This window comes from Rattus norvegicus, chromosome 3 (genome assembly GCF_021556685.1).
Source record: "Rattus norvegicus strain SHRSP/BbbUtx chromosome 3, alternate assembly SHRSP_T2T, whole genome shotgun sequence".
Classification (NCBI taxonomy): Eukaryota; Metazoa; Chordata; class Mammalia; order Rodentia; family Muridae; genus Rattus; species Rattus norvegicus.
The window spans coordinates 152589589-152612130 of NC_141536.1; the positions used below are offsets into that span (position 1 = coordinate 152589589).

At 46.7% G+C, this 22542-nt stretch overlaps 1 protein-coding gene across 4 annotated transcripts in view; it reads left to right on the forward strand.

The window, feature by feature from the left end:
* Stk4 (serine/threonine kinase 4) overlaps positions 1-22542 on the forward strand; it is a 79221-nt gene that overhangs the window by 52449 nt on the left and 4230 nt on the right. The gene's annotated exons all lie outside the window — the stretch shown is intronic.

The window sequence follows — 22542 nt, forward strand, 5'->3', positions numbered from 1 at the left end:
CCGTGAGGAATTTTCCTTGGTTGGATTATATATATTTATATAATATGTATACTTACTATGTAACATGTATATGTACACACATACATACATAGTTCTTACATTACAGTGGCTTACAGGCATTGTTCTGAGGCATCTAGCAATGCCTGTCTCCTGATAGAAAGGCCAAGGATCCAGTCATTTTTCAGGCAGGATTTCTCAGCAGTCCCAATCTGGAGCTGGAGTCCCAGGGAAGTGTTAGAGGGCTACTGGTTTTCAGTCTATGTCAGAATCTCAATAAGCAGATCATCAGACAAGCGGAGGGGTATGGCTCAGCATGGATGAACTTCCCACGGCAAACAGCAAAAAGCAAAAGCTTCCTTCCTGGTCTTTTTATGTGGGTGCCACCAGAAGGTGTGGCCCAGATTTGGGGAGGGTCTTACACCTCAAATAGTCCAACCAAGGAAAGACCCCCTCAGGTGTGCCCAGTTGGGGGTTGGTTAATGCGAGATGTAGTCAGGTTGACAATCAGAATTGGCCATTGACCTTGCCACCTCTTACCATCACTTCATTGATAGACCCTGTCCTCACACCTTTTGTGATTCTGTTGGGATGACCAGTAGTTGTTCCAGATTTCTGAATATCGCTGGTCACATGGAAGTGATCCTTTTAGTAAGTTCTAAGTTCCCTATATGTTGGTATTTCAGTGTATAGCAGGAGTTCTGAGGATGTCTTTGTACTTCTCTGAATTATTGAGGTCTTCAGAGATCTTTTATTTGTGTGGGGCTATTTTACTTATTCTTCTCTCATCTATTATATCCCAACTGCAGTTTTTCCTTTCTCCCCTCCCTCCCTAAGTCTCCACACCCTACCCCTCCATCCCCTCCCCTCAGACAAGAGCAAGCCCTTCCAGGGACATCAGGCAGATATGGCATAACAAGCTACAATAAGACCAGGCACATATTCTCAAAGCAAAGCTGGATGAGGCAACCCAGTGGGAATAAAAGGGTCCCAAAGGAGGCAAAAGAGCCAGAGACAGCTCAGCTCCCACTGTATGCGTGTATGCGGACGACCCAGGTCAGAGCCATACAGGGTCCCTGATGTCTGTGAGTCCACTTGAGGCTCTCTTCAGTTGGTTCTGTGGTTCTCAGTTGTTACGGTGTCCTTGATCCCTGTGGCTCCCCCAATCCTCCCCTTCCTCTGGGTAACAGAGGGTGGCTGGTTTTGCTCCGTGTCCCCCATTGCTAGGAGTCTTTGCTGGTGTCACCCCTGTAGACTTCATGGAATTTCCAATGCACTGGGCTTCTACCTCGATCCTAAGATGTTGTGTGTGTTGTATTTGTTGATACTTGACAAAATTTGAAAGTAAGACAGATGAGGTTAAACCTGAGTTTTAGCTCCCTTGCTTAGCATAGGCAAGGCCCTTAACATGAAGAACCCTCTACCTCCCCAAACCACAATTGTAAGAATCTCTTCTTATTCTAAAGCAGGATAAAATGATTCATTGGTTCATTTGAAATAGCAGTAAACTGATTATGCTTAATAAATTATTTTTATGAAAAATAAGATTTCATTCTATAAAAAAAAATGTGTATTAGTGACAGAGTGAGCTTGTTTTCAAATCTGTGTGAGTGGGAGACAGCTAGATTATCACGAGTGTTGACATCCAGTCTGTCAGACTTTGTTTTGTGTGAAGAATGTTGGGCCAGATAAAGCTGTGTCATTGGAAAGGGGAAGATGCCTCTTAATAGCTTGTTCAGATCGTTTTCTTCAACTGTGTATGAGGGATTTTTTTCATTTTGCGAAAGATTTTATTTTTCGCTCCATGCGTATGTGGTATGTGATTGCAGGTGCAGGTGTAGGCAGAGGTCAGGAGAGGGTGTTGGATCTTCCGGACCTGGAGTTGTAAGCAGATGTGAGCTGCTTGACTCGGGTGCTGGGAATTGAACTTGGGTCCCCTGAGAGACCTGCAAGTGCTCTTTATTGCCGAGCCAACTCGTCAGCCCCAATAGTGGTGGCTGCTTAAAGTCTGTGATAGAGAATCGAGACTCTCAGTGAGCTGTATTCCAGGGCTGCATGTGGGAATCATCAGGTTCTGAATAGAAGGTTTACATGCACATGGTTTTGTAACACCATGCTCATCTGGAAAGCATTGGTTCAGTGAATCACAGAGATCTGCCAAAGCGTTGGCATTTTATTATACAACACGAGAAGACTGTGCCCCTTGACGCTCTAACCAGTCTCATCCAGAGCGAGTGTCCGTGTGGGGGACGCTGCCAAGCTCACTGCAGTAGAATCGGGTTTTCTGAAGTTCTAAGTTTTGCTTGAAAGTTGGAATTTTGTCATTGGCAGCAAACACTGTCAGCTGTTTGACGCGCCAGACTGACTTTTTCATTTTTAAAGGAAATGTCTGCCAGTGCCCAAGTCTGCAGACCCACAGTTAGTTACTGTCTCTCTCAAGTGCAGTTGCTGCTCCGTGGAAAAGCAGCTGGCTGAGCCCACAGCTCGATTGTGCAGGCGTTTGCTGAAGACAGCCATTGATTTCAGTTAAACCCTCTCACTTCATCATGGGCACTGCTCTCCTGTCATTCCATTAGGACTCTCACTACTGCATCTGAGGAGCTCCTAAAGGGATGGGCTTTAACGTCTTTTGAGGCGTGTTATTTTATCTTCTAACTGTAGCCATGAAGAACAGAGTAACTACTAATGCTTGCTTGGTTCCGTTTCCTGACTTATAATAAAGTTAGTACTTCTACCTCCAGTCCTCGATTTGTGCCCCCAGTCCGAGCGTCAGCATGGCGGAGGCAGGCAAGGTCTTAGGACTATGGAGATGGTTTGATCTTATAGACGTGCTGAGAGTCCGCTGCATGGGCCAGAACTGAGGGGCTGCTGGTGGGGCTCTCAGGCCTGGTTAGCCTCAGGTTCTGCATTTTGACAGAGACGTCTCATAGTCTCTGTGAGTTCTTCCTCCGTGGGTTGGCAGTGGCCTCTCTTTCATTTTGGTGACAGCTACTGAAGGCAGTTGCCTAGGTGCTGTTTAACTCACAGATACAAGACAGTGAGTGCTATCTGACCACTTCACCGTTTTATCATATGAGGGTCCTTAAACAGTAAGCATTTCATTAATGATGTAGCTGTTCCCAGCAAAATCGATGTACAAAAGACAGAATTTATGCTAGATCTTTCCCCTCTATTTGCTAGTTTTCAAAATGCTATTTGGTTTCCTGCCATTCTACAAAGATGATCAATGATTTTTTTAAAGTTGTTTTCTTTTTGCTTTAAAAATTAATTTTTGGTTAGTATACAAAGAAATGCATTCTACTGTGATATTTTCTTTTTAAAAAAAAAAATGTGGTTAGGACTGGAGAGATGGTTCAGGGGTTAAGAGCACTGACTGCTCTTCCAGAGGTCCCGAGTGTCAATTCCCAGCAAGCACATGGTGGCTCACAACCATCTGTAATGAGATCTGATGCCCTCTTCCGGTGTGTCTGAGAACAGGGACAGTGCACTCATATAAATTGTGTTTATGTGTGTTAGGGGAGAGTGGTCTCTTCTACCATGTGTGTCTGGGATGGAACTTGGGTCTCCAGGCTTGGCAGCCAGCACCTTTGCCCACTGAGCAGTCCCGTGGGTCCTAGTGTGGCGCTGTCACACATGCACCCTTCTCCTTGATTCTGTCCCCCTTGTGTTGTGCTCCCTTCTCCTCTTCCCCTCTAGCTGCTCCCTCACCAAGTAGTACTCGCTTTGCCCTCACGTCTCTCATCCCGTCACCCCTTCTAGGTTACACTCTTGCTCTTCAGTCCTTCCTACCTTCATGTCCTTCCTGCATCTCTGGATCTGTCTTCCCGAGGCTGACTCATTTGCCTGACAACAATGCCTAGCTTCATTCCTCCACAGAGCAGGAGAGAGTTCTCTGTGTCTGTACCACGTGCTTTTATCTATCCGTGTGCTGACGAGTGCCTGGCTGATTCCTATCTGGACTGACATGGGCAGGGCAGCTGTAAGTATCGGTGTACACGTATTTCTGTGACAGTCACGTGCCTCCTAGGTATAGACGCAGCAGTGGACCCAGGGTGGATCCTGTGGTGGTTCTGGTTTAATTTATAGGGCCGTTTGCTCGCTTGCCTCTGTATTTTTAAGGCAAGGTCTGTAACCCAGGCTAGCCTCAGACTTGCAGAATCCTCCTGCTTCAGCCTCCCAAATTCTGAGATTGAAGGTTAGGGAAGGTAAACGCTGCTTGACTTTAGTTTTCAGAGGAGCCTTCCGGCTGGCGTAGGTAGTGGCTGCATTAGGTGATACTCTCCCATCCCCCACTGACATGGATAAAAATTCTTTTCTGTCCACACCCCACCAGCATTAAAGGGTTACTGGTTAATTTGCTTCCTTTCCTTAAAAACACTATGTGCGTAACTGTACCTGGATGAGCCTGGCTGAGTCTATGTGCCGACAGGCCAGAAGAGAGCACTGGGTCCCCTGGGGCTGCACTGGCAAATAGTCACCTGATCTCTGGTTCTCCTTTGAGAACTGTGCTCAATTAACATAGCCATTTTATTAGAGGATTTATAGTCTCAGGCTTTAACTCTCAGAATTGCTCGTGGATTCTAGATAGCAGTCCTCTGTTGACTGTTTAGTTGGTCAAGGTTTTATTCCACTGTAGAGCCTGGACACTCTGCTGGCTTCCTTTGTTGAGCAGAAACATTTTGTTCATCTTGTGGTGGTTTCCTGAACTCTTCAAGTTATCTCAGAAAGTCCCTGGATTTTACTCAGGAGCCAGAGACTGAGGTGAAAGCCTGGGAGCTCAGAGAGGCAGAGAAAGCACCCAGCTGCCCTTCCTCCCAGAACAAATGCCCCTCTCACACCATCTCAAAACACTTCCTCCAAACCCAGTGTCCCTTCCTTCCTGCTTCCTCTGCATCTCTCCGCCGTCTTCCCAGTGCCCTCTTGCACTCCATGGTCTTTTTCTTAATAATCTGGGCCCACTTCCCTTCAGCTGGTTGCTTGCTCTGCTTCTTGGCCTGGGGTTGACTATTTAATCCAGTTTACAGTATTCAAGCAGAAGATGTGATGATCACATACCCTGCAGTATTCCTACATCTTATTCCCTTTCCCATCTAAGACACCCCTCAGGTCAGCTTCCCTGCCCAGTGATCATTGTGCCTAACACTGGACAGTCACGGTTGGGCAGCCTCCGCTGGCACCGCTGGGGTGAAGACACGCTTCTCCCTTGCCTCCCTCCACCGCACCGTCTGATCACTGAGATCTTAGGCTGGCAGACTGGGACGATCGATCGGTATTGAGATGGTGCAGAGGAACGAGTCCGCTGGCGGCCCTTCATTACATCTCATACGAGAGAAGGCGCATGCAGCGCTGTTGGTGGGTCCAGGCATCCAACTCTGCAGCTTTTGACTGAAAAATGCTAGATTAACATTTGCTAGAACAGCTGGGACTACACGGAGAAACCCTGTCCAGTGGGCCTCTGTGTGGAAGAGGATTATGTCTACACCAAAGGGTGGTTACAGGGCATCAAGCCGGTCAGGGCCCCTAGAGGTGGGCTTTTATATCCGGTTCTGACTTGACTGTGGTGAGTACCCTCTGCCTTCTCTCTTGCCTGTTAAGTAAATGGAAAGAAAGGACGCGGTCTAGAGCCTGCAGGGGAGGCTGCTGCTCTAAGTAAATAAGACAGTGCACCAGACTTCCTGCAGTGCAACAGACATTTTGTAAATGCCAGCTCCCTCTGGTTCTACTTTCTCCACCTTTCTTGAAACGTTATCCCCAGAGTAAGCCTAAGTTCCTTAAATCTTTCCTGCGGAGATTGGCTGTTGAATTCCCTTATGAAAGTAGAGATGCATTTCCCACAGAACACTTGCCCAGAATCAGGCTCATTTACAAAACAAAGGAATTAAACCCCAGCCAGTGGGAAATACAGAGTAGTCTTGGGTATCACATTTAGATTGTCCAAGCCCATCCCTCCCTCCCACCCTCTTTCCGCTCCGTCTTTCCTTTCATTGCTCTGACTTGTTTATAGCCCGTGTACTTTCCCACTTTTCCCTCATTTCATGAACTGTCGATGTTTAGGGAGCCACATTGCAAAGCACACTTTGGCCAGCAGATGCCACCCTTTTGCTTCTGTGTGCCGTCTTGGAGCAGAGGCCGCCACCTGTGCATACTGCGTGATGTGGTTAATTTATTGTCTTGCAGTTTTGACTCTGTATAAAGTAATATTTCTTGAAAATAACCCCTCATCATACAGACCAGATCACTTGAGTAGGGAGATCCGCCATCTTTCAGGTCACAGAGAACCTTAGCTCACTTGGCCTAAGTTGGTGGCTCTCTTCTCTGAACTTGATCACACCACCTGTCCTGGCTTTTTTTCCCCTTCCTGGTTGGAGAAAAAAGAATCAGCAGACAAGTAAATTGAACTTGTGAACTAAATTTCCTTTAAGATCCGTGGCAACATTCTGTTATCGTACAATTTTAAGGGTGTTTCTGTTTGAGCCACATATTATTTTATTTCAGTTCCACATTTTAGTTTTGTAAAAAGTATTATTAGCTCTTTGAATAATGAGAGATAATCCAGGAATGACAGAGGATCAAAGCATTGGTAAGCCAGATGTGGGGTATGGCCAGTGACTGTAATGTTACCATCATTTAATACAAAGTCTAATGCACATAGGATAGTCATTTTATTTGATGATGCTTGGTTTTGTAAGAATAAGATGAATTTTGTATTTTTTTTAATAGTTTGAGAAATGGAAGCCCAGAGATCTTTTTAAAAATAAGTCAATTTTCTCCTGGTTCTCTGAACTCTTGGATGGTTCCTTTTACTGAGACAGCCAAGCCTATGAGCCCGTGTCAGATATTTAGTTTGTTTTACAAGCCAGGAAAAAGAATCATTTTTAATATGTAATGGGTACTGACGTCAGGGGGTTGGGGGACAGCGAGAGACTCAGTGTGCTCTCATGCCTATTCAGAGCACAGACAGGGTTGACAGACTCCTTTTTATTGTCCTTCTAGGTCAGTACTTCCTCCAGTTAAAGCAGTCTTGTTACTCCGTTACTTACCTTGTAATCATGGCCTTTACAGTAATTGTCTTGTCAGGAACTGTCCTACTAACTATAAGGCATTATTTTAGGCATCCTTTTTGCTTTGACCAAATGTAATCTCTGTCAAAACAAAGATGCCTATTGTAGAGGAGTCTTAATGACCACAGCCAAGAGTTAATGGCTTTTCTGGTGATACCTCTGTCACTATGTACCTATTAGTCTGGTTCAGGAATTTGCTCCTGAGTTTTTCTTTTATGCTCTTATCTCCTGATGATATGGGCTTTTCTGCTAGTTTTTCCTCCCCCACGCCCCACATCAGTAATAGGTACTGAGTATTTCTAACAGTCTGTGTATGTGTTGACTATTTTCTGGTCTTATTTCCTGCTTTGTTTGCAGGAATACTTGCCTCTTTATGACTAGGCTGCAGGGGCTGCAGAAGCAGCTCAGGGGTTAAGAGCACTTGCTGTTCTTGCAGAAGACCCAGGTTCAATTCCCAGCAGCCTCATAATGGTTCACAAATATCTGTAATTTCAGTTCCGCAGGCATTGATACCCTCTTCTGGCAGGCAAACGTGGTATGCAGACAAGATACTCATACACATAAAATAAACATTAAAAAAAAGGGAAGGTTGTAGAGTTTGGGGTGAAAATAGCATTCAGTGCATGTTGTGTGTGGGCCCCATAAGCAGTTTTTTCTGTTCATCTCTCAGCCTGTCTTCTCAGGGTAGATCTTATCCCCACTCGTGGGCAACAAGGCTTGGAAGCACTGGGTGGTGTGTGCGACCCGAACAGAGCATGTGATTAATAAGTGATGAGTGTGGGCTTTCAGCTTTGATGTGGAGCCTGCTATTATCCTCCAGATAAAATGCCTCTCTGCCTGGGAAACGTGCGCTGCTCCCCAGCCTTTGTCTAACTCAGGTGCTGTGCGTTTCTCTCTCTAACTCGCTCGGCACCTCAGAGAGCCGCAGCCCAGGAGCGCTCAGGCCGTGGTTTTTAATGCTGCCGTTTCAGCCCGTTTATACATCCATGCAGAGCTGCATGCTTACTTGAGATTTTCACCTTATAATAGCTTTTCTCCTGTGTTTACGGGGCTGTGTTAAGTAGAGTATAAATATGACAAGTGTGGAACAGGATTCTTTTCCCTTCTTTTTTGTAAAACCTTAGCAGAACACATTGATTGGAGCTACAGTGTTGGGAATCCCCTAGATTGAAGTTGGATAAAGTTTATTAAGCATTGAGAAAGTACCTGGTATTCTACTCCATTATTAATATGTAGGTTTGTCTTTACAGTTGAGGCTTACATATAAGGAGGGCAGCCGGCTAGGGTCGGGGTCGGGCCTGGCAGGCCTTTACTTTTAGAAGTTCTTGAGGGACTCTCACATTCTCTTGCTCTCTGCTCATCTTTACACTGGGCTACTGTGTATTTTCATAGCAGCCGTACAAGCCCAGAACCGGATGTGAAGGATGCTTAGGGTCCACAGAAGGTGGAAATGAATGGCGGAGTCAGGATAACTGAGCAGAGGCATGTAGATCTGCTCCGTCCTCTCATGAGGTCTACAACCGCGACCAGCTGCCTGATGGGGATGCAATGAATGTCCTGTCAGGGTTATTTAGAATATTAAACTTAAAAATACCATTAAAGGATTTAGCAGAGTGGCCGTTTAGTAAATTTTATGTACATGTTTAGTGCTTATGGTAGGGAAGAGGAGTGCACCAGTAAAAAGGAGGAAAGGGTAAATTAGGTGAACTGCTCCCCAAAAGGACGATAGAAGGACGTTCTACTCCCTTCCCATTTTGGTGGGAGCCCTTGGAAGCAGTTCAAACTCACTCTGAAGCACTTTCTTAATGCCCCACACAGAACTCTGCCATTCGTTAAGGTTAAGTGTCAGTTGTGCTGGCCCACACACTGGCAGTCTGTTTTCTGACCAGAATGCTTCCCTGCTGTGCTTCCTCCTGGATGATCCTGAGGTGCCTGGTTGTTGAGAGAGAGCAGACGCGTGTCCTCCTTACAGGCCCACCACTCTCTCCCAATTGCTCTCTATTTAGAAAGATTGTGGCAAAACCTATTCTAGGATCTTATGGCCGTCACACATGGCTGTGTGTAGTTTGAGTTTAAAATACCTTGTGGGAGTGGTGTTTAAAATGAGAGCTGTTGGGAAGTGTTACCCCTTCCCCCACAAGCGCTCTTCCCGACACAGCCAACAAAGGCCGTTCTCACATATTGTGGAGAAAGGCTCCAGTCCAGACTCAGTGGAGATTTTCCACTCTTGGAAGAGCTGCCGAGGCTCTAATCACAAACTAGGATTAATTTAAAATATTCCTGGGATGAATTAACATTTTGCAGTAAAAATACCATGCACAATCTGTCACATTATCTGTGGCATCCCTCTCTGAGCCTGCCCACTTAATGAGAAAATCAGGTGTCCAGAGTTTATTGCTGAAGGCTGTTTAATAAGGGAGCCATGAATGGCGTTTAGATGATCTTGGGTTCATGGTGTTTGTCAGTGTGTGAGTTGTATATGGAGGTTTGTGGAAGCTATGTGAGACACAGGAACTTGCCTTTTTCTAATCTTAACTGCCTCTCCTCCTGGCTCACAGGGTTTTTCCTATTAAAAAAAAAAAATGAAAACCAAACAGGATAGCCTGGTCTACTCTCCATTCCCTGACTTCTAGCTTTCTGGGCCAACCCTAAGCGTCCGTGATGCCGTGTTACTGAGCGCCTGTGGCCACTCAGCTGTGGTAAAGTAGATAAGCATTCAGCACCCTGAGGAAGTGGTCACTTTAGATGTGTCTGCATCTAAACATGGCTCGTATCTATGGACAGAAAGTTCCCTTTTCGAGACTTGGCCTTTCAGTGTTCCTGTCTTTAGCCCCAGAAGGGAGCTGTGAAACACGTATTGATCTTGGCATTGACTTCAACGCCTCTCAGACAGGCCGATTCTACAGAACTTGATTCAAAGCATTTCTTCTCTGCCCTGATGCCTTTTTGCCAAGCAAAATTGATCATTTCTGACCAGAAGGCCCTGAGCCGACAGTAAGTGAGGAGGCTCCCTGGCCACGCTCCGGCCCTGGGTGCAGTGCTTTTAATTTCTCTTGAGCTGTCAGCTGGCTGTGTCCTGTTTCAGGGGCTGTTTGGAGGGCGCATTTGGTGCAGTCTCCTAGTCCTGGAGCTAGTAATGGTGTCTTTGCATGTCTGCCTCCTTGGCTTTCTGAGGAGTAAGATACCGGGGGTCTTCCCTGACGGTCGGTTCAAATTTTCTCTTGTACACTGACGTGTGCTGTGGTTGAGTTTTTTGTGCTGGTGTTTTTTCTGACACAGCAGTGCCTGACCCGGTTTGTTGTTCGCTAAGAAGTATGTTTAGTTCCGGTGTGACCACTTCCCTGAGTATCTAGGACAGTGGTTCCCAACCTGTGGGTCTCAGGTCACGACCCTATGTGGGGGCGGGGTCACACATGAGATATTCTGCATATCAGATATTTACATTATGATTCATAACAGTAGCAAATTACAGTTAGGAAATAACAATGAAATAATTTGATGGTTGGGGTCACCGCAGCATGAGGAACTGCATTAAAGAGCCACAGCTTTAGGAAAACTGAGAACCACTGCTCTAGACTTCTGCAGATTTGTCCTTTGTACCCAGACTCCTGAGTTACTGCACCATGCAAAATCAGTTTTCCCAGTAAAGGAACTGTTTTGCCAGTGAGGCCAAAAGTCAGTACATGCAGTAGTGAAAGCCATGGCTGTCGGCCTTAGCAGCCATCTTCACCCCTGCATTTCCTCATCTGTTGCACATGGATAAACTCATACTTCTCGAGACTAGGAAGATGGCCTGGTGGTTGATGGCTTGCTGCTCTTCTGACCTGAGGCTGATTGCCAGCTCACAGCTGCCCTCAGCTGCCAGCGGATCTGCTGTTCTCTTCTGGCTTCCATGGCTACGTACACACACCCAAACCCACACCACCTCCTTTAAAAATTACATTTTTCTCAAGGAGTTGGTGAGTACCACGTGATGTAAAGTGTATAAAGTAACACAGGCACCCCTGCCTATATTAAGCATTTAATAAAGGTTATTTTCTTTCTTGGTTTCTAATGTTGCTTTGGTTTTCTAAGGTATTACACAGCCTCCGCTCTAACTGTAGAAAGAATGTTTTATGCACGCTTCAGAAAGTTTAGAGATTGAAGAAAAACTTAAAAGATGTCCTTTGCTGTTTATCGCCCTCAAGCAACAATTATAGTTTTTTTTATTTTGATGTGCCTCCTTCCAGTTTTCAGTCTCACACAACTGAAATCTTTCTGCCTATAGTTTTAATTTTCTCATCTAACATGACCTATTTCAGTGTATAATTAAAAATGTGTGTGACCCATCTTTAATAAATGACTGTTTTTAGTTATGCGTGTGGGTGCGTGAACATGAGTGCAGGTGTCGGCAGGGGCCAGAGATGCTGAATCTCCCTGGAACTGGAGTTTCAGACACGGGGCAGACACCCTTGAGGGTGCTTGGAACCGAGTGCAGGTCCTCTGGAAGAACAGAACCGCTGAACCTCCGTCCAGTCCCCTAGTCATACCTTTTTAAAAATAATGTTTGAGATAAAGTTTAGCAGTATAGCCTATGCTGACCTCAAATTCACTATCCTCTTGTCTCAACTTCCCTTTTACTGTCATTATAGGTGGCTACCACTATACCTGTTTAAAATACTTGCTTATGGTCATATGATAGTCGTTACATTGTATAATTGACCTAATCAGTCAATTTATTTGACATTTAGTATTTTGAGCTCTTAGTTTGGATCATTCTAATGTATCAAACCAGGAATTTTCTTGGCTACAAGAGAGCTGCCTGGGGTCTGGGTGATTGTACATTATTTGTGGGACTCCTCCCTCAGTTCAGTGTGTGAAGTGGCTATAAACCACGGACTCTGTGCTCTCAGACTCTTCCCACCGGCTCTCTGGTCGTCCAGTGTTTGTTTGCATTTTCATCGTTTTCAGGGGAGGTTTCTTCTCCTCACACTGCTGGGTTAGAAGAAAGGTGAAGGAGACTGAGCTGTATTTAGGTCTCCGGCCTGCTGGTGCCCAGTGAGTGCCCAGGAGCTGGCCTGGCCTGGGTAAATGCTGCATGCCAGTGGGTCCTCACTGGGAGGCGGCCATGCTGACTCTTCTGAATGCTTCCTGACTGGGCACACTGTTTTGTTTCAACTTCTTTTGGGGTTTTGTTTTGTTTTGTTTTGTTTTTCTTTTTCTGTAAAGCCAATCTTAAAGTATGTTGAGGCTGAATTCATTTGTACTATGGACTATAATGAGGTCTTGTGCTCCTTACTTTCAGAAACGTGGCCAGAAATAGCCATCTGAAAGAGACATGTGTCAGGCTGTCCAGGGGACGCTGCTGTGCAGATAAACACTGTGTGAGAATCCGCATTGCCAGTGAATGGCGCCTTTGTCTCAGAACCCACAGCTCCTGCTTCTGCTGTGATTGCAATGTCGGGTCTGAGCTGGCTTGTGACAGTTACTGCGATGGCGCTGAAAACAGAACTTGAATGCTTGTGGTTTGTGACCCCAAGGGCCACTTGAAACACACAAAAGTAAAACAGAACATACACTAAACAGAAAACCCAAAACAACATTGCTCCAGCTCGAGGCTGTTTTCATTTGCTCTCTGGGGTTTGAGAGCCTGATCCTTTCATTCTCTGATGGCAAAGGATGGTTTCAGTCTCAAACACGGTCAGCTTTCTGAGTCCAGACTAGCTCAGAAACTGGTCCTGAGAACCGCAGACAAGTCTGCACAGTGGCCCTCCGAAGGCCACTCCCCTGTCTCCCTGTGGTGACCGAGGCTGGCAGCTCACACATCCTCTTGTATTCCAGTGCTGCTCAGAACTTAGCTGTTGCTGGTTCTGCTGAATGATGAAGGTAACGTCCCCGGGTAGAGACGCTGGGTGACGATTTCATTAGAAGTGCAGACCTCACACTCAGAAGCAGCTGACAGCTGGTGGACGTTACATTGGCTCTTGTTAGCTCTGCCCAGCTACGGTTCTAGCACTTTGGGAGACTGAAGAAGGAGGGCTGCTTAAAGTTGGAGGCTAGCCTGGGCTACCTAGTAAGACCTCGCCTTAAAAAAATTACCGTATAACTAGATCCTTAGCTCTTGCCCCCTCTTCAGCAGAGTCAGTACTGGTTCCTACTTGCAGTTTAGATGCCTTCTCTCGTGTGTTTCTTGGTCTTTAGGTCTGTAGGTCTGCTCTGGTCATTTTGCTTGACTTGCACCGTGGCAAGAGCCGGGGCACATGGTGGCTCTGGACTCCTCTCACGGTCAGTCATTACCAGATTGGTAGTACTGGGAGTTAGGGGTTAACATACATCCAGTGTACAGAGAGTATACCTTGCCCTGTGATGCCGTGACTGTCTCTGTCCACGCCGTCTGCAGACCATCAGCTTTGTCAGTGCTGTCAGACTTTCAGTCCTTAACCTTACTCCATTCCTGGTGACTCTGGGTTTTGTCCCTGTGAAATTTTGGTTTGTCTTAAGTCTTTAAGGCAGTGGCATCAGTTCTGGACTTTGAGCTCTGTGGCAGAACCCTCGCAGAGCCTGTGTGAGGCTCTTCACTCAGGCCTGGCAACTGCAGAAAAAGTATAGAAGACCAGAGTCGCTCTTTCCTTTTTAATACATACATGTAAGGCTGTAACATTTCCTTACATGTTACCTTACAACTGGCAATTTTTTTTTTTTTTTTTTTTGTTCTTTTTTTCGGAGCTGGGGACCGAACCCAGGGCCTTGTGCTTCCTAGGCAAGCGCTCTACCACTGAGCTAAATCCCCAACCCCACAACTGGCAATTTTGATATGCAGGTGTTTGTTTTGTAAAGTCAGGTTTATTGAGATTTAATTTACATAATATAAAATTTGTTCCTGTTATATACGGTTTGATGAACTTTGACTGATGTGCACAGTTTTATAAGTAGCCATAATTAAGTCACTCTGAAGTTTCCCATGACCTGGCTTTTGTCTTTTCTAAGGTATATGTCTTTGGCCAACTCTTCTGAAATGCCCTACAAGCTTGTCTATAGCCCAGTCTTACGGAAGTGTCTTCTCAGTTGAAGCCGCTCCCCAAAGCAGACTCCAGCTTGGTCTGAGTGGACACAGAATGAGTGGGTACAGGCTTTGAATTCGGATTCGTAGCTCTCGTGGATTTAAGATCATGTTGGCAGTTTTCCGGCTTACATTTCTCTTTGGGGTTTGGCATCCCAGAATGTTTTCATGAGCCCACATGTATTTACCTATACTCTTCCTCCCTGGAATAGTTCAGGGCTGTTCAGGAGATAGAAACCACAGACTGGGCTGCACAGGCGAAAGACAGAGCACATGGGGGAGTCACCAGTGGGAATGTGAGGCAAGAAACTGCTCACTGATCTGCAGTCCCTGACCTGCACACCTGCACCTGCACACCTGCACACCTGCACACCTGCACACCTGCACCTGCACACCTGCACCTGCACACCTGCACGCCTGCACCTGCACACCTGCACCTGCACACGTGTGTGGTCTGCAGTCAGACCGTTCACAAGGTTCACAAGAGGGCAGCAGTGCATGGACCTGGAGGGTGGAGCCTCAGGTCCCATGGACACAGTGACGGTCACAGGCTGAGTCCTAGCTGCTGCCTGTTTGTTTGCCTTCTTACTGGTTTTCTGCAAGCAGTTTTTATTCTCTGTGTTTGATCTTTTCATCTGAAGATGCCTTTCAGACCACATTTATTAAAAAAATGCATTTTTCAAAAAAAATAATTTGGGGTGTGTGTGTGTGTGTGTGTCATGATAGTGGCTTTGAATTTGAGAGAGAGTGGGAGCACAGGCTTACCTAGAACTTTAATCCTTCTGCCTTGGCCTCCCAGATGCTTCTGACTACAGGCGTGTACTGCCATGCTGCAGCCTCATTTTGCTGTTAACACAACAGCTTTGCACAGGATGCTCTGGCTTCTTTTATGTGACAGGAAGAGAGAAGAAAGTCTGACCTTCCTACTCTTGGAAATTTCCAGCTCAAGAAAGTGCACAGAAGCCACAGCACACGGGGGTTTTTATGCGAATAGCCAACTCTTTTCTTAAATTATTAAGCTGCATTAAAACAGCAGCTTGGTGCACTTGGTGTTTTAGGTCTTCCTGTCTTCTGAAAGATTAATATCACTACAAGAATAATGTTAGTCTCAGTGTCTCTCTTTAGTGTTTCCAGATGTCAGGAGCATCTCACCCTGTGCTGTCCTTGCCCTCTGCCCCTTAGGCATTTACAGTTATTCCAGAGGTTAGTGTGTTTATAAATGTCTAAAGGTTTTCCTCTTATAGCTTGATCTTCTTAATAGGAAATTTTGATAGCAGTTTAGAGCTACTCTTAAATTAGAAATTTTCTTACAGAGCCATTCTAGCAAACAGGACTGGAGTCAATCCTCTCTTTGTAGTGCTGGGAGTCAAAGCAGGGTCTTACAGATGGTAAAAACGTGTTCTACCATGGAGACAAAGCCTAGTCCCTTGAGGTTTTCCTAACCTCAAGTGTCATAAGCAGGACAGTGGATGAGCTGTTTGTTTTGATTTATTAGAACGCACAAACCCATTTGGAGTAATTGATACAATGTTATTTAATGAACTTATATTGTCCTCTTAGGCTTATGTATTAATTGATTCATACTTTTAAAACCTCTGTGAACCACCCTGTGTCCGAAAGAACCCAGTAAGACACGAGTGTTTTTACATAGAGACTTAAAGACGTAAAGACAGATTTCTTAATTAAATTTTTATTAAGAACTCTGTTCTAGTGGCCTGGGATACCTTAGCTCTACTGATTCTCAGATGGTTCTCAAGTTGCAAAGAAGGGTATTAGGGGGCAGAGAGAAGTTGGAGCCCAGGGCTGGAAGGCTGGGTTGACAGCCCTCTGTACAGAGGGCATCGTCAGCATAAGTATTGGGGTACAGAGGCCAGTGTTTTCATAGACTGTGGAAGTCCCCAAGTCTTTTCATTTCTTTAGTCATTTTTATTTGTATATTTTCTCTGAGAGAAGGTATTATCGTATAAGTCAGACTGACCTCAAACTCGTCCTCCTGCCTCTGCCTAACATACTCAGCCCCTCCTACCCCATCCATAAGATAGTCTTGCTGTGTAGCCCAAGCTAGCCTCCACGTCTAGATTCTTCTGCCTTATGATTCCAAGAATTAGAATTGTGAGCACAGGCTACCACATGGCATCAGGGAGATTGTCTAGGGCCTGATGGAACTTGATTTTCCAGGCCTGTTATTTGAATCAGGAGCTCTTTCATTACAGTCCTTACATTTCATGTAAAGAGTAAGTTCTGTCAGAGTGCTCAGGCATGACGTGCATGAAATACACATCCCCCAATTCACACTCTTTGCACAGTGTGCCACCAAAGTGAGAGTTTACAGAAGTAAAGAATTTAACGCAGCCTCGGACCCTGTGTCTTGACTGTAGATGAGTTTGCACACTGGGGCTCGCTGGGAAGGCAGGCGGAGCTCTGCTGTGCACTCTGAGCTGTGTAGTTTACAGTGTCCGTGTTGCGTCAAGACAGGCTAGTTGTAATTCCTGTACATTCTTTATCGGCTGAAGCATCGCCGGAGCATTTGCCAATGGGGATGTCACTGTGGGCTCGGCCCGGGGAGATGAGCCAGATCCCTCGGTGTGCTAGAGGTACCTCAGAGCGTGGTTAAGATGACATCGTAGCTCACCTCAGGCAGTTGTAGCCACTGTCTATATCACCTGCTTCCTCCTGGCCCCGTGGAGTTGGAGGCAGGAGCCCCACCGTGCACGTGTCTGGCGTGTTCTCGGCTTTACTGTGTGTACTTTGCCAATGCTTACATCCAGTGCTCTCCTGGAACACATCCTGTCACCCTCTGGCGCACACACTAGATGACATGGCCATTACTGTAGAGTTACAGAGGACAGAGCTCAAAGCCCCCAGCTACCCTTGCCCGATAGTCACTCCTCTGGCGGGGATGCCCCCCTTCATTCATCTGGCGGCCATGTCCCTGACCTAGGAGAGCTGCCAGCACGGTTGCTTGAGTGCACCGAAATGCTCAACCAGTTGTGTGTCATCACTTCAGCACTTCACACAGAAGGCACTTCCTGTTTTCAAAGAACCAGCTTTATAGATGGGAAAGCACAGCCCCACTACAGCACTAGGAGCAGCGTTTTCAGCGTAAGGGCTGTGTGACATATTTAACGTCCATTCCGTTCAGATTTGTGATCTCCCACACTTTTTCACTGCCTCGTCCTCAGAACTCTTTTGCTTTCTCTCAGGAACTCCTAGCTTTGCAGGCAAGTTATTTACCCGCTCTTTTAGTTTTTAAGATCAAATTTTAAAAGCTATGTATATGTGCGTGGGTACGCACGCGTGAGTGACCGTTCTCAGAACTGGGCACAGGTGCAGAGCTGAACTCGGGTCCCTGTAAGAACAGTATGTACCCTTAACCACTGAGCCATCATGCCAGCTCCCTGCTTACCCACTCTTAACCCACATTGGCCCTCCTGTAAAGGAGAGCAGTACCTGCTACCTTAAAGACAGGCTGAATGAAAGGTGCAGGGGACGACCATGCAGTGCTCAGTGCACACCTGAGGGGTCCAGTACTGAGGTGACATCATATCTTGCTGCAAACGGGTAAGACTGAGCTTTAGACTGAAAACAGGTTTAAGAACACGCTTCAGGGACCACCTGTCAAGAGAAACAGTACCGCGTTTATGCTGTTGACGTTACTTGCTCAGAGACTCTTGAACAGACAGATGACAGCGTACACCACGGACTGGGAAAAGGCAATGACTAGTGGCCTTTGGGCGTTTGTAGACTGGAGAGAGCACAGTCTCTTCCATCAACCCCAGGACTGGTGCTGGTAAGCTTTCATGTGGCCCCAGGAGTTCTAAATGCCCTTGGTCATAAGAGTATTTCTGTGTTCTCCATCAAAAATGCGAGCTCTTTTAGAACAAGAGCCCATTTCTGTGTAGGCCGTTCTCACCTTCAGTAAAGAGCCTGTGTTGACTTAGCTCTTGTCCAGAAGGGTCACATTTCTTAGTATTTTCGTTATTTCATTTTATCCAAGGAATACTGTTACAGTAGAGGTGGGTTTTTTGTCCAAGGGACAACACTACGTTAAGCTCACCCTTCACACATGGCTGACCTGGGGCTGGATACTTGCTTCCCATCCGCAGAAAGCCCAGAAACGTCCATCGAGCTGATGTTTGTCTTCGAGGTTAGCCCCACTGCCCCCTGAGCAAAGGCTCGAATGGTGGAAGGTTGGCTGGTGGCACCGCTGAGAGGTGGCTGGATCACAGGGTCGATGACTTGCTTCATCACCGAAAGCTAACAGCAGCAATGCAGAATCATTCATTCAGTCATCCCTCCAGCCAATCAAGGTTTAGCAGAGTAGATGAGGTGAGGCCATTTCATTCCCTTCGAGAACTTTCATCCTAGAAGGAGAAACGAATGCAGAGAGTAAAAATACAAGACACACTTTTCATGAGCAGACACATTTCCCCCAGAATCCATGCTGCAGCCTCTGCCTGTCACAAAATGAAATAGAAAAATGGGAATTTACAAAAGTATCCTTATTGTCCCGGCAGGAGTAGCTGAATGGCTTAGGTTTTTTTTATGTACTTCAACAGATTCATTATAAAATTAATGTAGTCATTTAATCATTTATATTTCCCTTTTGATTCAAGTTCATTGAACTGTAATGTTAAAAAAAAATTAAGTGGTGGCTCTAGCCCTCGGATAATCTGGTCAGAATAGTTTTGTGACATCCGAGGAGTGAGCATCTGAGTGGAAACCTGAAGGATGAGGGTGTACTGAGAGCAGCTACTGAGACAGAGGACTGTGACTGTTGGACTCCCAAGTGTCCACAGACCAAACTAAGGTGGAGTTAATAGGAGTGAGGCTGGAGTGGGCATCGAGGCCTTCCTAGGGGATTGGATTTAAAGATAGTAAGACCTGATCTACCCTGGTTTTAGTTGTGCTTTTGCTGTGGGTTGGTGGTGGGGTGGACTAGGGGACTGGAGGCAGAAACAGACATGATCAACTTTGAGTCACAGCAGTGTACCAGAGGTGAGCGCCATAGGACTGCTGAGGCCTGGCTGTGAAAGAAGGACTGTGAGGGAAAGGAGGGGGCAGGGCAGGGCGGGACATTCCTGAGGTGGGGAGGAAGACTTCAGACCTCTTGCTGTCTTTCCTGCAAGCTCCTGTACAAACTGGGGGCTACAATAGCCCGGAGGATTGGCGCTAGATCATTCTGGAGTTCAGAGGTGGATTCTGGGCTGTAGATAGGAGTGGAAGTCACAGCATAGAGAACATATGTATACCTAGGGGATACTCGTGTTGAGTTCCTCCTGTCTGGTGAAAACCATTCGGACTTCCTGTATTGCTTGTTTGAGGATCTGATCCTTTGGATGCTGGTTGTAGCAAAGCTGTACAGATATTTTACTGCAAGATATCCATTTGAAATTTATTTATGTCACCAAGGACCGGGAAGGTGAAATGCTATACCTGGCGCCATAAAACCATTGTCTGAGCTTATTTGTCAGAAAAATCTATATCTGGATGGTGTGATCAAATCCTTAGCCATGCCCTACTGGCTGTGTCCTAATGGGCCAGGCATAAAAACCCCCAGAGGACTAAGGGCAATCATTATTTAGGTTTAAGTGGCAAAGTTAAAACAAAAATGTCTGTTACTCCAGGTTAGAATCAAGGACAACAGAGCTGCTTAGAAACTGGGCACCCGTAAGAAGCTTTAAACCAAGCCTCAACTTTGAGGATTTTGTTAACAGCTAAATGGAAAGGCAGCTGAAGAGTCATGCTTAACACTTTGACGACACAGAAGAAAAACCAGAGTAGCAGCGTCTCTAAGAGGCTGGACTTTCCATGGAGTCTGACAAAGTAGCGATCCAGATGCTGTGTCCACGGAGACACCCTGAGCATGTGAGGTTGCCTAAGAACCATGCACACAGCCTTCTCTCACAGTGGAGACCGAGGCCTTCAGGGAGAAGGGCTTGCCTGCAGCCACAGAACAGCTGGGATGTCAGTGCCTTTCCCGTAGCTTATACCACCCTCCCCTGTCCTCATGTAAGGGCATCTGCTCTCCAGGCCCAGCCTGCCTGCCTGCCTGCCTGCCTGCCTGCCTGCCTGCCTCCCTCCCTCCCTCCCTCCCTCCCTCCCTCCCTCCCTCCCTTCCTCCTCTCAAAGCTCTCGTCCTCTTTACAGGGCACTTACTACTTCCTGTGTCACCTCATGAACTTCACCAGGCCATGGTTTCTGTCACTTAGGTGTCCTGTGAATTCTCAGTAGTGATTGACCAGTAGTCTGAGTTCAGTGAATGTTTCATAATGGATGGATGAAACATTTTCTTAGACAACCCCGAGTTGCTGGGCCTTGTGGGAGCTACAGGTTTTAGGTATTTTCAGCACAGATGAGTGAGGTGGGTGATGTGCTGTTTTCCACTTGTGGGGTCCTACTCGAATCAGCAGATCCATGGACACCTTGTTTACGGGAAACTATCAGACTTCCCCAGGATATCAAAAATAACGGCTGTGATTGTTGTGCTTATAAAAAGATAAAGGAGAAGAGAAATATATTTTGGTGGAGGTGTGGTCGGGGGAAGGGGTGCCTCCACGGGCCCATGCTGAGGCATCCCGTCACCCTGAGGGACCCACCACAGGAAAGTATAGTACAGAATAGAGTTCATTCAGGGCATGGAGAGAGGGGAGTTGAGAGGGTGAGAAAGGCAGAGAGAGAGAGAGAGTAGAGAAGTAGAGGCCGGCCATGAGCACATGGAAGGGGGGAGGGAGGGATGGGGTGGGGGAGGCGAGAGGATGGAGAGGGAGCAAGAAGGCATGAGCAAGAGAGAGGAGGGTGCAAGCAGCCCCTTTTATAGTGAGTCGGGCACACCTGGCTGTTGCCAGGTCACTGAGGGGCGGAGCTTAGACAGAACGCTGACAGTGATCACCAGCATTTCTTGAATCAGGGCTCGCTCTTTGTCAGACATGCACTGTAGGAAGTTCTGGGCTAACAGTTTCATGGCAACGTGACCACTGAGTCTTCTTACAGTCCAGTCCGGGAGGAACTAGACCGTCTGTGTGTTCAGAGGAGACTAAGGCTCAAGGGAAGCTACTTCTTCAGAGGGACACAGTCAGTATAGACAGTGATCTAAGGACTAAGTTCTTAGCTATCTGTAGCATTCAGTATTAGGTTTAGGCTGTTTTCTCTTGGAGGAGGAATTGAAAACACTGAAGACCAGGCAAGCATCAGGCTTCAGTGTCCCTGGGCCAAAAACATTAACCTCCAAGGTGGTATAAAACCACAGCCTGGAAAAAAAGACATTTTTTTCAGCTCAACTTTCCAGCATTCCCCATACTTTCAAGTCTTTCCATTCCCCCATTACAAAGAACCTTTCGTCTTAAACCGCTAGGCCTTTTCACTTCTCGGAAAACTTCTCTGAAACCAGCCAAAGAAAATTCCTGTGGTGACAGGTCACACTGAACCATTCTAGGGAGGCCACTGTGCCACTCATTCACACCCTGCCTCCTGAGGAAGGAAGCGGGTGGAAAGCAACTCCTTTGCCCACCTTCTGTAACACAGCCCTGTGGAGGCCTCAGGAAGGGGCCGACTGAGGGATAGGATCGGTTCATAAATGTGAGCACAGCAGATCCCTTGTGAGAGAGACCTGGGCGAGCCTGTGAGTTCTAGGAACCCTGTATTCCTAGGAGCAACAGAGTGACTCTCACCACCCAGCGTGCATAATGCTGGCGTTCACTCACAGCTCTGCCAGCCAGGGCTGCCCTCGTAAAATCAGCAACACCACACGCAGGGCACAGATTCCATTCATTTCTTACAGGATGTCTGACGAACAGTCACTGCTCCCCTTCTGTAGATACAAACAGCTTATGGGGATTGGTAAATTGCTTTTCGCTTCCCTGAGTGCTGGAGTTGCAGCTGTGTGCCCCCCAGTGCTGGGTTTTAGCTATTTGCCACCACTCCAGCCTGAGACCATAACTTGCCAGACCCTTGGCATTTCAAGAGTCCTGTTTGGAACTTGAGTTGTTGCCAAGGACTGTGCTGTGCTGTGCTGTGCTGTGCTGTGCTGTGCTGTGCTGTGCTGTGCTGTGCTGGCCTGCCTTTCTGCAGAGGTGGCTCAGATGAGCTGTGGAGCCGTCCTGCTGGTTATCCTCTGATGCAGCTGCATGCTTGCTGGGAGACGCCAGGCAGGTTTCCTAGTCACTCTGCCCTGGCTTGGGTACCCTGTTGTGGCATGGACACACCAGACACACCTGTCCTTTCTCAAGAATATTAAAAGAGCCAAGCTGTCTGGCTCCCAGAGTTCAGCATCAGCGCCAGCCATATTTTTAATTTATATGTCACCCTTTTCTCTCTGTGTATAAAATTAGTTAGAAGTTTCAGGGGTTTGCCAGCTAAAGGTTGTGCCCGTATGTTCAGGAGCCACATGTAGATGGCCACACAGAATGCTTGGCTTCAATCTAGTGAATGTTAGTGGGGGTTAGT